The sequence below is a fragment of the Pelodiscus sinensis genome, chromosome 25 (assembly GCF_052426305.1).
Source record: "Pelodiscus sinensis isolate ZL-2025 chromosome 25, ASM5242630v1, whole genome shotgun sequence".
In the NCBI taxonomy this organism is placed as follows: domain Eukaryota; kingdom Metazoa; phylum Chordata; order Testudines; family Trionychidae; genus Pelodiscus; species Pelodiscus sinensis.
The window spans coordinates 3,633,714-3,650,075 of NC_143076.1; positions in this window are offsets into that span (position 1 = coordinate 3,633,714).

A 16,362-nucleotide genomic window follows, 5' to 3' on the forward strand; every position below is an offset into this window, starting at 1 on the left:
AAGGTTGGCACTAGGCTTGCTGCTAGCTTTACTCCAGTTAAGCTGAGAAGGCTGCGGTTCAAAGACTGGATATAGTAATCATGTTTCACAGACAGCAATCCAGTATGGAACATTTTAGATGCCTCAGTGATGGATGATCTAGTGAACTGCGGTGGGTGGGGGGAATCTAGGATCAAACTGGACAAAATTAAGATGCTTCAATCATAGCAAATCCATCCAGCAAATTTGAAAGACTATTCAAGGAGGGTATTTTCAGTATGAATAAAATCATGGCACCTGGTTTTATGAACTGGAGTCTTTGGATATGGAACAGATATGATTTGACAAAAACAATGATGACCCAGACACATGGGTTGATGTTAAAAAGTCTACCCACTGTCAGTTTCAAACCTATACTCTTGGGCTATGTCTAGACTGCAAGCCTCTTTCGAAAGAGCCTCTTTCGAAAGTTACTTTTGAAAGAGCCTCTTTCGAAAGAGAGCGTCTAGACTGCACGCGGAACTTTTGAAAAAGCAAGCCGCTTTTTCGAAAGAAAGCACCCAGTGAGTCTGGATGCTCTCTTTCGAAGAAGCCCTATTTACATTCAAGAACGCCTTCTTTCGAAAGAGCACTTTCGAAAGAAGGCGTTCTTCCTCGTGAAATGAGATTTACCGCCGTGGAAAGAAAAGCCGCGTTCTTTCAATTTAATTTCGAAAGAACACGGCTGCAGTCTAGATGCAGGTGAAGTTTTTTCGGAAAAAGGCTACTTTTTCCGAAAAAACCCCTGAGTCTGGACACAGCCTTGGATGGAAAGCAAGGGATGTGTTAGAGGTTTGTGAGACCCGTGTTCTGAGCCAATTCCAGTAGGTGGCGATAGACAGCAGGAACAATCCTCCAGAGTGGTGCAATCTGACACAAGTCGGACAAGTCTCCAGTGGCTCTGACTTTGTCTGATTGCTGGCACAAGGACAGCAGCAAACGAGACCAAATTTCAGAACAAATGACAAAAGCTGTAAGGGCTGCAGAAGTAGATTAAGAAAGTGACACGAGCAAAGTTGAAACAGTGAAACTCAGGAGCCTGGCAAGAAACAGCAGGTGGGATCTTGGGAAGTCACTTGTTGACCTTTGACAGAGGCAAGCAGAAAAGGCAACATCTGAAAGAAAACAGGGCTGATCCATTGACTTCACGGCAGCTCTGCTGAGCCCCAGCAGTAGGGGATCTGGCCCTTTAATTTTTAAATGCCATTCCAGCCTTTAGACGGGTGTAGGGCACTGCATGTATACAATGCGACAAGCAGATCAGAGGACAGGGGAACTCTGCTTAGCATTAGGCTGTGCTGCTTAGAAACAAGGATAACATACAAGCCTTCAACTTCACCTTCCGTGAATCTCTTCTTAAAACTCTCCTGTCTGTTGTGATGTCTCCAATGCACATAACAGGTTAGGTAGCTAGTGTGCTGGAATTTCTGCTGGCTGTGGTGATCTTAACTGTTTCATTGCTACCCTGTCCTTCCTGCTATCTGCTCTGGCTTGCCTTATACTTGGATTGTAAATTCCTTGAGGCAGGGACCTTCATATTATTATGAGAATGTGCCATGCATAGCACAATACAGCCCAAGCTGACCAACCTTCTCTCACTGTTTCCTTGTATTCCCCTGTCTGTCTCCATCTGTTATCTCATGTCTTATATTTACATTGTAAGGTCTTTGGAGCAGGAACCAACTATTTGTTCTGTGTTTGTGCGTCACCTAGCACAATGGGAACCTAAATAATAATTTGGGCCTCTAGTTGCTACTCCAGTACAATTAATAGTATGAACAAAAACAACAATACAAAAAAATTACCACCACCAGCACCAACAACAAGCACAGTGAAGATCACAGGTAAGCTTATATCTTCACCCATTCCACCTCCCCTTTTAAATCATTCTCTGCACAAAAGCTAGGAAGGGGGTGGACATACAGGGAGCTTGAGACATACCACCGAACAGGAACTGCTGTATGACACATAATAAAGCTGAATGTTTTAAAAGAGTTTCTGCATACAAAATAAGCCACAAATGTGAAGTGCAAGAGGTTTATATTGACACCTTATCACCTCAGAAGCTGGGGATTCATAACCCATGTTGAAGTCAATTAAAAGAATGATCAAAGCCACAGAATCCTCAGATTAAAGCTTTGCCTTATTATTAGAATGGTAAGGATCTTGTGAACTGTGAAGATATTTGTGTGAATATCTTCTTCAGCTCTGCTCTGAATGGGGCTGTGCTGTGAGTGAGCTCTCAATACAAGATCCTTAGCTTCTGTAAATCAACATAATCAAAGGAGACACTCAGTTAAACCAGTGAGGATCTGGCCTCACACAAAACTGGTAAAAACAATAAAGTTTTACATACTGTTGCATCAAGATCATGCGAAACTGAAGTGTACGTGTCCCACCTATGAATCAAAAATGTCCCACAAAGTTTCCACACACAGAGAGAAAAACATTTAAAATTTTTGGTTTCACATTCAATTCAATTTAACAGGAGACACCTGTCAGGGATGATCTAGACAGTGGTTGGTTCTGCAGTGAGGCAGGAGACTGGACTCAATGAGGGTATGTCTACACTACAAAGTTAGTTCGAACTAACGGACGTTAGTTCCAACTAACTTTAATAGGCGCTACACTAGCGATCCGCTAGTTCGAATTTAATTCGAACTAGCGGAGCGCTTAGTTCGAACTAGGTAAACCTCATTTTACGAGGATTAAGCCTAGTTCGAACTAGCTAGTTCGAATTAAGGGCTGTGTAGACCCTTAATTCGAACTAGTGGGCCTTAATTCGAACTCTGGCCAACACCAGGGAAACTCGTCTGCCCCCCTCCCTGCCCCGGACCCCTTAAAGGGGCACGGGCTGGCTACGGTGCCCGTGCCAGGTGCAAGCCTGCCAGCACCCAGCCAGCAGACTCTGCACCTGGCACGGATTGAGCCAGCCACCCGATGCCCCCCAGCCCTCCCCCTCTTCCTGGGACCAGGCTGGCGGCTCCCAGGAGCTTGCCCGGGACCGCAAGAGGCGGGCACCCACCTGGGCTAGTGCGGACATCGTGGACCTTGTCCACGATCTCTGCACTAGGCACAGGAAAGTGGCCAGCTTGGGCAGGAGAGCTGCCAGCCTGGCCACCCAGGAGCAGGTGTCCATGAAAATCAAGGGGGTCCACTGAGACCCCCGACCCTGAGCCCTGAGCTTACAATGGCCGTCCTGGGTCAGACCAAAGGTCCATCTAGCCCAGTAGCCTGTCTGCCGACAGCGGCCAACACTAGGTACCTTGGAGGGGATGGACCGGAGACAGTGACCAAGCCATTTGTCTCGTGCCATCCCTCTCCAGCCTTCCACAAACTTTGGGCAGGGACACCACTCCTACCCCCTGGCTAATACCACTCCATGGACCCAACCTCCATGACTTGATCTCACTTCCCTTTCAACTCTGTTCTAGTTGTAGCCTTCACAGCCTCCTGCAGCAAGGAGTTCCACAGGTTGACTCTTTGCTTTGGGAAGAACAACTTTCTGTTACTACTTTGAAGCCTGCTACCCATTCCTTTCCTTTGGTGTCCTCTAGTCCTTCTTTATGGGAACTAATGAAGACCTTTTCTGTATGCACCCTCTCCACCCAACTCCTGCTTTTAGAGACCTCTATCCTGTCCCCCCTCCGTCTCCTCTTTTCTAAGCTGAAAAGTCCCAGACTCTTTAGCCTCTCTTCATATGGGACCTGTTCCCAACCCCTGATCATTTTAGTTGCCCTCCCCTCTCCCAGTCTCTCTCTTCCCCTCTCCCACCTCCTTTTCCCAGTCTCCCCCAGTTTTGTTCAATAAAGACAGATTCCATTTTGGAAGACACGTTATCTTTATTTTGTACATCAAGAAGAGGGGCTAGGGAAGGGTAAGTGGAAGGAGGTGAGGGAGGAATGGGGCATGAGCCTCCGATGGGGAGGACTGGGCTGGCTCTGTGGGCTTCTGGGGGTGGAATCTCTCCTGCAGACCCCCAATTGCCCCCTCTCCCCAGATGGCAGCCTGCGGCAAGTACAGCCGGGCTGATGGCTGAGTGCTGTGATGTGCCCAGTGTGGGCACTCAGGGCACTCCAAGCCAGGACTGGTTTTCAAGCGGGGCACCCCTGAGAACTGTCTGTCTGGGGTGGGGGTCGGGTCCCTTTAAGCGCAGCCCTCCGCTAGCCTGACACAGCATCTCAACGCTCTAAGTCCTCCTCTGATGCCCTGCCGGCACTGCTTCCGGCCATCCTTAAGCCCTGTTCAGGGTCCACTTAATGTGGACATGCTAGTTCGAATTAGCAAAACGCTAATTCGAACTAGTTTTTAGTTCTAGACGCGTTAGTTCGAATTAGCTTAGTTCGAATTAACTAATTCGAACTAAGTTAGTTCGAATTAGCGCTGTAGTGTAGACATACCCTGACAGCTTCAGGTCCCTTCCAGTTCTATGATTCTATTATTCTAATTTTAACCATTTAACTTAGTACTAACACAGTACATTTCATTTTACATTCAAATGATATTTAGTAAACTATCTGAGACAAATTTTCATTGTCTGTGACATCTGTAGGGGGGGCCTGACTCAGCTCCTGTTGAAGTTAGCAGCGAAACTCCCCATGATTTCAACAAGAGCAGAATTGAACCCTCAGATGTGGCATTGTGATATAAGGCAATATTTACCTTTGTATTTAACTTTGCCTCGATGATCCTTCTCACCTCAGGGATATCCAGTCTACCCAGGTGCCATGGGAGATCTAAGAGAAACAAAAAATACACATTGGTTATGGATGTCCTCTTCCAAGCAGCCAAAAATGCAAGAAAACCACTTGGATAGAAAAGAGTCTGAACTGAAATATTAGATCCCAACAGCCCTATTCTATTTAGAATTAGTGGATGGGATCTACTGTACTAAATCTAAAACTAAATCTATGTCGGATACCCTCTAGGGCCCTATATATACAACAGGTTGAACAAAACCTTTGAACCTGGTTTTGGATGTAGCTCTTCTTTTAAACTTCTGCATCCATTTCGTAGGCCTCGTCTGCAATAACCCCTACCAACAATCCAATCTATGTGACTTCATAAGAACATAAGAATGGCCATACTGGGTCAGACCAAATGTCCTTCTAGCCCAGTATCCTGTCTGCTGATAGTGGCCAATACCAGATGCCCCAGAGGGAGGGATCACAACAGGTAATCCTCATGTGATCACCTACCTCCAGAGAAACAGAGGCTAATAGCTATTGATGGACTTAACCTCCATGAATCTATCTACCTTTTTTTTTTAACCTTGTTAAAGTTCTAGTCTTCACCGCATCCTCTGGCAAGGAGTTCCACAGGTTGACTGTGCTGAGTGAAGAAAAACTTCCTTTTGTTTGTTTTAAACCTGCTACCTATTTATTTCCTTTGTGACCCCTAGTTCTTTTATTGTGGGAATAAGTAAATAACTTTTCCTTATTCACTTTTTCCATACCAGTCATGATTTTATAGACTTCTATCATATCCCCCCTTAGTCTCCTCTTTTCCAAGATGAAAAGTCCAAGCTTTTTAATTTCTCTTCATAAGGGACCCGTTCCAAACCACTAATCATTTTTGTTGCCCTTTTCTGAACCTTTTCCAATGCCAATAGATCTTTTTTGAGATGAGGCAACCACATCTGTATGCAGTATTCAAGATGTGGGAGTACCATGGTTTTATATAGAGGCAATAAGATATTTTCTGTCTTATTCTCTATTCCTTTTTAAATGACTCCTAACATTCTATTTGCTTTTTTCATTGCCAGTGCACACTGAGTGGATATTTTCAGAGAACTAGCCACAGTGACTCCACGATCTTTCTCTTGAGTAGTTGTAGCCAAACTAGTCCCCATCGTATTTATCTATAGTTGGGATTATTTTTTCCAATGTGCATACTTTACATTTATTGACAATTAAATTTCATTTGCCATTTTGTTGCCCAATCACTTAGTTTGGTGAACAAGAAGCTCTTCACAGTCTGCTTTGGTCTTAACTGTCTTGAGCAGTTTGGTATCATCTGCAAATTTGGACACCTCACTGCTTACCCCTTTCTCCAGATCATTTAGGAATAAGTTGAATAGGACTGGTCCTAGGACAGATCCTTAGGAGACCCCACTGGTTACCTCTCTCCACTCAGAAAACTTACCACTTATTCCTACCCTTTGTTTCCTGTCTTTTAACCAGTTATCAGTCCATGAAAGGACCTTCCCTCTTATGCTATGACAACTTACTTTACTTTAGAGCCTTTGGTGAGGGACCTTGTCAAAGGCTTTCTGGAAATCTAAGTATACTATAACCACTGGATCTCCCTTGTCCACATGTTTGCTGATCCACTCAAAGAACTCTAGCCGATTAGTAAGGCAGGGTTTTTCTTTACAGAAACCATGTTGACTTTCCCTCAACAAATTATATTCATCCACGTGTCTGACTATTTTATTCTTCACTGTAGTTTCAACTAATTTGCCTGGTACTGATGTCTAACATCAGTACCAGGCAAATTAGTTGAAACTACAGTGAAGAATAAAATAGTCAGACACGTGGATGAATATAATTTGTTGAGGGAAAGTAATTGCCAAGATCACCTCTAGAGCCCTTTTAAAATATTGGTGTCACATTAGCTATCTTCATTAGGTACGGAATCCGATTTACAGGATCGGTTAAACACCACAGTTAATAGTTCCACAATTTCCCATCTGAGTTCTTCCAAAACTCTGTGACAATTCCTCCGATTTGTCATCTGAAAAGAATGTCTCAGGTCTGGGAATCTCCCCAATATCCTCAGCCATGAAGACTGAAGCAAAAAATTCATTTAGCTTCTCCACTATGACTTTATTATCTTTGAGTGCTCCTTTAGCATCTCGATCGTCTAAGGGCCCCCTATTGGTTGTTTAGGGTTGTTCCTGCTTCTGATGTACTTAAAAACATTTGACTATTACTTTTTGAGTTTTTGGCTTTCCTTATTATATTTTTACACTTTATTTGACAAAGTTTATGAGCTGTTCTATTTTCCTCATAGGCTTCCCACATAAGGAAGGCAGGATAAGGTACACCCCGAAGAGAGAGTAGTTGGCTGGGTTTCTGTATGACCTTAAGGATTGCTCATTTGTCTCTGGAGGGCAGGGTTGAGGGTTCAAGCCCCACCCTAGGTGCAGAAGAACAGCCAATACAAGCTGCACCAGGGCTGGAGTTAGCAACTGCATTAGGAAAGCAGGAATAAGGGATGCCTGGAAGGTGCTGGGTGTGGGAGTGGCCTAGAAGACTAGAGCATCTCCATCAATAGAACCTCCCCTAATAGATGTCTCTGTCCAATCCATGTGTTCCTCTGCACCTGTCGGCCTTCCCCCAGACCTTAGTTTAAAAACTGCTCTACAACCTTTTTAATGTTAAGTGCCAGCAGTCTGGTTTCATTTTGGTTTAGGTGGATCCCATCCTTCCTGTATTGACTCCCCTTATCCCAAAAGTTTCCCCAGTTCCTAATAAATCTAAACCCCTCCTCTCTACTCCATCATCTCATTCACACATTGAGACTCTGAAGCTCTGCCTGCCTACCTGGCCCTCTGCGTGGAACTGGAAGCATTTCAGAGAACACTACAATAGAGGTCCTGGATTTCATTCTCTTTCCTAGCAGCCTAAATTTGACCTCCAGAACCTCTCTCCTATCCTCCCCTATGTCACTGTTACCTACATGAACCACGACCACCGGCTCCTCCCCAGCACTACACATAAGTCTATCTAGATGTCTTGAGAGATCCGCAACCTTTGCACCAGGCAGGCAAGTCGCCATACAGTTTTCCAACTATGCAAATAATATAACTGAAGTCAACAAACCTATCACAGTGTCTTGCATGAGGTAAGGTTGGTAGGGGCTGCACTCCCCTGGACACCAGCTCCTCTTCTCATCCCGGTAGAGTACAGGCATCAATGGGAGAGCTCTTGGAGATCAACTGGTTGTGTATACGGAGATACGATAAATCAACAGCCGGTGGACTGATTGCTGCAGTGTCAATCCCCAATGCAGTGGAGACACGCTCCCATTTCACTTGTGTCCATGTACATAACACCTTGGATTTGTTGCTTCACACTCCAAAGGAGCAGCATCTGCAAAACAGTCAGGGTGTGCCTGGTATTTCAGTACTTACATGGCACATCCGTCCTCCCGCTGACTTGCCATCAGTGTTACACTGTCCAGACAAAGCAAAGGATTTATTGCGGAATCTCAGGCTGGCATCACAGCCCTGTCCCTGAAGTGTACGATGACAGGAGGCTGCAGAACAGCAATGGGGCTGCCTTTTGAGTGCTTCAGGGTGTACATTTTGGCCAAGCAGGATTGCTTAAAATGAGACACTCCCCTGAGATTTCTCAACAGCTCCAGAGAAAAGAAGCCTATTAAAAGGGCGGGGCCCCACATGTTAATCTGGCACAGAAATATTTATGCAGGCCAGAAAGTGAAATTCAGGGTGATTCTATTAACTTCAGTTACTCTGGATTTCCACTGGTGATCTGAATCTGGCCTGCAAGCTTTAAGGAGAGCTGTATTCTGTGGTGCAGATGGTTTGCATTCTAATTTGGAGGGCAAGCAGGAGCGGTTGAATGACTTTTCAAACCTTTGATTACTGACCGATGCATTCCCTTCAGGAGACACAAAAGTACAAAACCTCAGCATGGAATAACTCTTGTGATTTCTTTTATTTTTCCTCCCTGGGCAATTTTATCAGTTTGGCATTTGGCCAACACATCTGTCCTTGTTAACATATGCCGGCTGTGAAATGCTGCCCCTGGGTGGGCAAAATCTACCATTTGTATGTGAAGTAGTTGCCACGTACTCTTTTGTTTTGTTTTAGCCTCTTAAAAGGACAGTCTGGGGGGGAAATATCATCACTTAAATGACAGAAGCATAATTTAACATCCCCTGAACTATTCAACCGGAACCAAGTTGAGATAATAGGACAAATCCTCAGATGGTGGAAATTGGCTTCATCCTTTGGAGACAATGGGACCACACCCTAAGATATTGTAAACTGATGTAATTCCAAGTGATATAAACCAATTTCTGCCTGTCGAAGATCCTTCTCATTTGATGTGACCAGCAGCAGCTGCCCCAGAAGGATATCTTCACATTTGTTTTTCAGGCATCTCTTTTACTATGAATTTAACTAACAGGAATTCTGAAGAAACTTCCCCTCTGGGCATGTTACAATTATAAGTGCCTGTTGCAGGATTCTTACATTTTCCTCTGAAGAATCAGGTACTAATCAGTGGTGGGACCAAGTTATCTGAGTATCGAAATACCTCCCCCCACTTCTGATCCAGCATGGAAATCCCTAAGCACCTAGGTTCGTGAAGTCATTGAAATATCTTCAATTTTCAGCCCTGGAGAGAAAAACCTTCCCTGTGGCACTGCCAACAACAGCACGAACCTTTCTCACACCACCAAGCCAATAAGGGTGCGTCTATACTGCAGGGCTTTCCTCAAAATAAGCTACGCAAATTGAGCTATGTCAATTGTGTTTCTTATTTCAAAATAGGGAGTGTCTACACAGCACTTATTTTGAAATAGAGCACTCTTTCTTCCTTCTTCCTTATACAATGAGGATTACAGGAGTCAGAGTAAAAAGTCCTCCAGCTTGACAGTATTTTGACACTACTTTGAAATAACTGCCTGCTGTGCAGACACAGACCAAGTTATTTCGGAATAGCGCTAGTTATTTCAAAATAGTGTTGCAGTGTAGACGTATTCTAAGGGTCAATCTTGAGCTAACGGGACTTCTCTGCTGGCCCACCTAATTTTACTGCCACTGGGTTTAATGCACCTCTGTACAGAGCACCTACGATCCTCTTGAGTCCCACTCATGCCTCCAAAAGGAGGTTTAAGTGATGAGTAAGCCGCCTGCTGGCTCTCCGCACAGGGGTAGTTTCCACCCACTGAGGGTTTTGCTACTGACTTCCATGGGAGTGGGATCAGCCCTTTGAGACAAGTGACAGATGCTCCTGTGCTCAATGGCCCATTCAATTCCTCAGCCTCTCTGCGAAGACTGCCACATCTGGGGCACCCGTGGATAAGGGATGGGGGATTGTGTTTTAATCAAACCTTCTTTTTTAGCTGTGAGGTTTTACCCCAGCAGCCAAAGTCACTTCCGCACAAAGTGCAAAGGAGCAAAATTGTTTAAAAAAAGATTGTTTCCACCAGAGACTCTGCCACAAATTCACTCTGCTGTCCTGAAGCTTGAAAATGGAAGCCTGCTGCTGAACCCAGGTCTTACTATTTGCATTTTTAATCATTTAAGAGTTTAATTAGTATCATGGCCTTAACCAGGAGCTGCAAATACAGCTGAAGTCATCAGAGCTTAATTAGTCTGGAAAAAAGTTTGGTGCTGTCTGAAAACGTCTCCACTGACATGAAGAAAAGAAGCCTCCAGGGTTCCCAGAGAGGAGACGAAGATGTCAGTTCAGTGGAGAAAGACTGCAGGAGTGTCGTTTTCTAGTTTTCAGAATGACCAGCGGTGGAGAAATATTAACTGACCGAATGACTCTCTTTAAGGTTGATATTGAAGACGCTGATCCATTGGTAAAAACTGGTGATTTGGAATCAGGAGAGAGGGCTAGTCCTAATGTCACCACAGAGTCTCTGTGTGACTTTGAATGAATCACTTCAGCTGGATGTCCAACATGAGACATCTAGGAACTGATTATCAGCAGTGTCCAGACCCTCTGACTCAGTGGTGGGCAAACGGTGGCCCATCAGGATTCTATATATGGCCCACAAGACTTTTGATTTAATGTTGCCCCTGCACAGGGGTTAGAAGATTCCACTGGTTTCTGTCTGCATGGTTTTTTTTCCTAACAGCATTTCTAAAGTGACATGCACATAAAGCAAGGACGCTTGAAGTGAGGAACACACAGATTGCACACAAGGCTGACTGTGAGAGCTGTGTGCTCCTTCTGCATCCAATCAAAGCACTTCTACGGTTCAGTTGGCACATCCCACAAATTCTAGGTATACAAACACAGTTAGCAAAATTACCATATCCCCCAGAAACTTAACGGTTCTGTGCATGGTAATAAAATGGGCATAACCTACCTCACAAGGGCATTACAAGGTTTAATCATTATCAAGTGCTCTGAGGTACTCAGATGATGTTTGGAAGTACTCTTGTACTAAAATTGTTTAGGTTCTGAAATGTTTTCATAGTTCTGGTGTTGTGGATGAATGATTTGAGTCTGGACAGAGTGGTTTCACTTTCACAATATTAAGTGAAGGTCAAGAAAAAACTTCCTGGGAAAATGCTGAAGGAGTTAGAATAATGTTAGTTCTTGTTGTACACTCTGTGTTTCAGTCTGTTTCTTCAAGGAAAGTATTTTAGGAGAGGTCCCCCATGTAGCAGCCGTGTATGTCCTCACAAAGGCAGGACAAGCTAAGGATGGATTCCAGACAACTTTGTGCACCGTGTCTGCTGTTTTAGCTGTAGCACCCCTTCTTGGGATACATGAGTTGACAAGTGGTCTCAGCCGAAAGAGATCTCTTTCCATCTGACTGGTCAAAGGTTTCAATGAATTGTAACACAGATAGTTATAAATCCATGTCACAATATCTACTTGGATTACAAAGTAGTTGAGGCTGTGATTTTCAAATGATCCTATAATGAAGTGCCCAGATCCCATTAAAATTCATTAGAAGCCGAGCAACTAATTCACTTAGGTTCTTTTAAAATATTCAGAGTGGAATCCAGTTGAGTTTAGCTACTGACCCCACTGGGTGATATTAAATTACTAAACTGTTACATTACTTCCTGTTTGTGTATGTTTGGGGAAAGGCCTTTCTGCATCCCTGTGCTAATACAGGGCCTTGCATGACAAGGCCCTATTCTTGGTTGGTTCCTAGGTGCAACTGTATTAAATGTACTACATAATAGTAAGTGAACACAAAATGGGCCAAATTCACCCTGACATTATGATTAACTTTAGTGAAATTACATCAGGGTTTGAATTTGATCCCACATCAATCCAATGGACCTGCACATACATTTCTTTGGGGTGTAGGTAACAAGTCAGATATGTATTAGATATGTTTGTTTTTACTTGCACTGGTGCATATCAGGAGTAACTTCACTGAAATTAACAGAATTTGGTGTAAGTATGGTCAGAATGAGGCCTCGTGTAATTCCACCAGTGATTTATTTGTCGAAGCAGCAGCAAGAAAAAAGTCTCCCAATTGCCAGAACTGTTCCTTGCCTCCAAGTGTTAAAGAATATCTCATCAGGCAATGCACTCCACCTCTCCCCTTTTTTGGGCGGAATGGGGGGTAGGAGAAGAGGAATGGGAGTTGCATTTTCATTCAGTAAATATATTACAACACACTATGGCTGTGTCTACACTGGCATGAATTTCCGGAAATGCTTAAAACAGAATAGTTTTTGTTATAAGTATTTCCGGAAAAAGAGTGTCTACGTTGGCAGGCTGCTTTTCCGGAAAAGCCCTTTTTCCGGAAAAGCATCTGTGGCCAATGTAGACGCGCTTTTCCGGAAAAGAGCCCCGATCGTCATTTTCACGATCGGGGCTTTTTTTCCGGAAAAGACTACTGGGCTGTCTACACTGGCCCTTTTCCAGAACAGTGTTCCGGAATAAGGACTTATGCCCGAGCGGGAGCAGCGTAGCTTTTCCGGAATAGCGGCTGATTTTGTACAGTAGAGCGTCGTTGCTTTTCCGGAAATTCAAGGGCCAGTGTAGACAGCGCGCAGCTTATTCCGGAAAAGCGGCTGATTTTCCGGAATAAGTGGCCCAGTGTAGACACAGCCTATTTGTCTCCCCTACAGCTTCTTGACCTTGGTGTAATGTCCCAGCTCAATGTCTCCTCAGGAGTTTCACAATGAAATTAGTGAAACCTACCACTAGGCGATAGCAAGCAGAGATATTGTGGAACTCTATTTAATAGGAAATAAGGAATTCGGTCAGTTATGTGTAAAGGAACACAGCAACAATCTGACTGGATCAAACTGACAGTCCAATCTGTCTCTGTCAGCAGAGGATCAGTTGCTTTGGCAGAAAGAGCAAGAAATCCCATAGTGGATGATCATGGGTTAATTTTCCCATAAGTTTCTTCTCAACTCCATGCTGTTATTGTTTGGCTTATTCCCTGAACCACGGAAGTAGACATCCCATACAGTTAAATAAGTCCACTCCTCCTTTGATTCCGCCTAAACTATTGGTCTCAATAACATCTCAAAGTACTGAGTTCCACGAGTTAATTATGCATTCAGTTAAAAGGTATTTTCTTTCTTACAAGTCCTCTCTGAAGAAACCTGCCTTTGTACCTGCTAAGTTGATGCACATCATCTCTTTTTTTCAGGGTGAGGGGGTGATCTGTTGGTGAAAAGAGGACAGATGACAAATGAGTTAACACAAAGCCGTGGAATGCAAGTGCGGCTCTGCTATTTTTAATTAAGAAGTGATGACAGCTGACTAAATTCCCTGACTCTGCAGTTACAGGCTCCCTGACCTAGACATTACTGGACACGCTCCTGAGACAAGGCCAATATATATTGGTCCCGGCGGTGCTTCTATTATTGTACCCGCCATCGCAACAGATGCAGGACTAACAAAATCTATGCCTATTATCAACATGAAAATAGCGAGATAAAAGTGTAAATGCTTATGAGCTAAACAAGTCAGCAGGTGAGAAGAGGACAATGAAGGTCATGCCCAGAAAGGACTCAAAATGCCTAAGTTTGGTTTTAGGGATGTGACTAATTAACCAGTTAACCCCTTTAATCGTCTAACCAGTTAAACATATAGGCTGTGTCTACATTGGCATGATTTTGCACCAAAGCGGCCGCTTTTGCGCAAAAACATGCTGCCTGTCTACACTGGCAGGGAGTTCTTGTGCAAGAACACTGGCGTTCTAATGTAGGAAATCAGGGCTTCTTGCACAAGAACTATGATGCTCCTGCTCAGGAATAAGCCCTCTTGCGCACCTGTTCTTGCGCAAGAGGCCAGTGTAGACAGGCAACGTTAATTGGCTAAAATGGCCATCAGAGCTTTCTTGCTCAAGAGAGGGTCTACACTGGCACGGATGCTTTTGCGCAAAAGCACATCTCTTGCGCAAAGGCACATGCCAGTGTAGACGTAGCCATAATGTTTAACAGGTTAACCAATTAAACAGATTTTACATCCCTATTTGGTTTCCAGTAAATGTTCAGTTTATCTTCATTCTCAACCTTTTTTAAATTACCCTTTGCAATTTGACACGATTTAGTCCAAAACCCCACCACTAACATCCTGTCTGAGGGCAGTGCCTAGAGATCAGGAGTGAAGTCAGGACCCTTCTGTGTTAGCTGCTGCAGATACATATAATAAGAACAACCCTAGCTTGTCTTTGTCCTAGTAGACAAAACAGACAAAAGGTTGATGAGAAAATAGGTGTGAGGATCTAAGATCATATAGGTTAGAGGCAGTGCTGGGATTAGAACTCTTTTCTCCTTATTCCCAGTGCAATAATGTAGCTACCAGACCCTTCTAGCTTCCTGTACGATGTACTTGTGGTACAGGAAACTGAAGATTTCACCTATTCAACAATAAAGGAGTGTCCTTTATATGAGATCTTAATGTTATTCAGTGGCATTCACCTGGTAGTGAAGGTATCTCTCATCTTAGGATAGCAACATGTTTTACAAACATTAAACTCTAAGTCTAGAACTTAAGCACCAGCTATGGTGCAGGCTGATGTATACTGTGTGAGCCGTAAAATAGACCCAGATGGAAAATGAGGCACGGAAAGCGTTCCCACTCCAAGTCATTGGCAGAGCTGTGCATATAAACCTGGGTTTCCAGCTCTCACCACAAAAACTGTCTATCTCCCTCAAACTGTAATACTGCAGCACAAATATCATATCATAATGGAGGGGACAGTTTTACATTGTTTCATCTGCTTTGGAAATGCATCAAAATAAGATAGTGAAAAGCTCCACAGGACAATAAATTCCACCTTTGCTTTTTAGCCCATGATGCCCACACAGAGGGATTTCAAAACAAAGGAAATTAAGATATTGGCATATCATTTTACCTGGAGCTCAATACTGGGTTTTAGTAAGATTGGTCAGAGCAAAAGAAATCCTTTCATTCTTTCTAAAAAACTATGAAGTGACCAGGTAAACAGGCACACTCTGTGAACCAAACCAGTCATGCTCAGATAGGGCTATCGTGAAATAAAAGCATCAAGGAATATAATCAAGAACTTTCCAGTGTGGCAGCACTGTGGGCACAGAAGGGAGGGGGTAAGTTCAGTTCTGCTGTTGCTAAGACAGTTCCCCCAACCCTAGCTTTATTCTAACCCAATCAGATGGCTTTGTCTCTCCACTGGCTCACCAGCTGCATCGAATGATCATGACAGGTTTTCTTTCTCCTCGTTCTATTGGCTTATTCCTATGGTCTATTATCAAGGGAAAGTAAATCAGACACCTAATCAATAGTTTGCAAGAAGGCACTGAGGCTGCTAGATGCTACATTTGCATTCAATCTCTCACCGTCTATGTCTCTGCATGCAGATAAGCACTGTATTAGCCTACAAGTTGGAGCACTAGCTGCTGCCAGGCAGCCATATTGGCTATGCTAGCTGAGATTTCTAGATGGCAGACTGAGACATCAAAGCATCACAGTGGGCAGCTATAACTGAAAAATCATCCTTCTCTCCCCCAGTCACCACAGCACCTAGGGCTCTGATTCTGCAGGATGCTAAGATCCTCAAAATCCATCCAAATCAACAGGAGACAAGAGCATATCACACCTTGGGGGGCTGGGCCTTATGTCCAGATGCTCCCAACAGTGTTTCTCACTATCATCCTTTTAATCTAATGAGCTAAATGTGGTCACATTCCCCCTGGGATGGCAGATTTGGTCAATAGGATGGTGGAGATACAGGAAGGTGAAGAGAAAGTGATTTTCCATTGCTTCAGTAGAATGTCAGATGTTCTCCTCAGCAGGCTGATAAGGGCATTGTTTGGTATGGTGCTCTGCCTCACAAGGCTCTTTTAGAGAGGGCTGGTAACTCATCCGTGTCCCACAATGCAGTGGGAAAACACTCTGGCTCTAAACAAGGCCATCAATGTTCTACTGAGTTACAGCAAAGATGGTGCCTCGTCCCCATTGTGCTCCACTCTTGCTGCATTATTGGTGTGGTGGTCACTCCTTCCTCAGGAGAAGACCTTTCCCAGGCCAGAGAGAGCATGGCTCTCTGAGGCCCTTGAAGACCAGGGTGAAATGTGAAATAGGACCTCAATGGGGATGAGCAGAGGAAGAACAGCTTGCAAACGTTTTCCATCAAAAAGCTAGTTTTGAGCAAAGGCCTCAAAAGCAG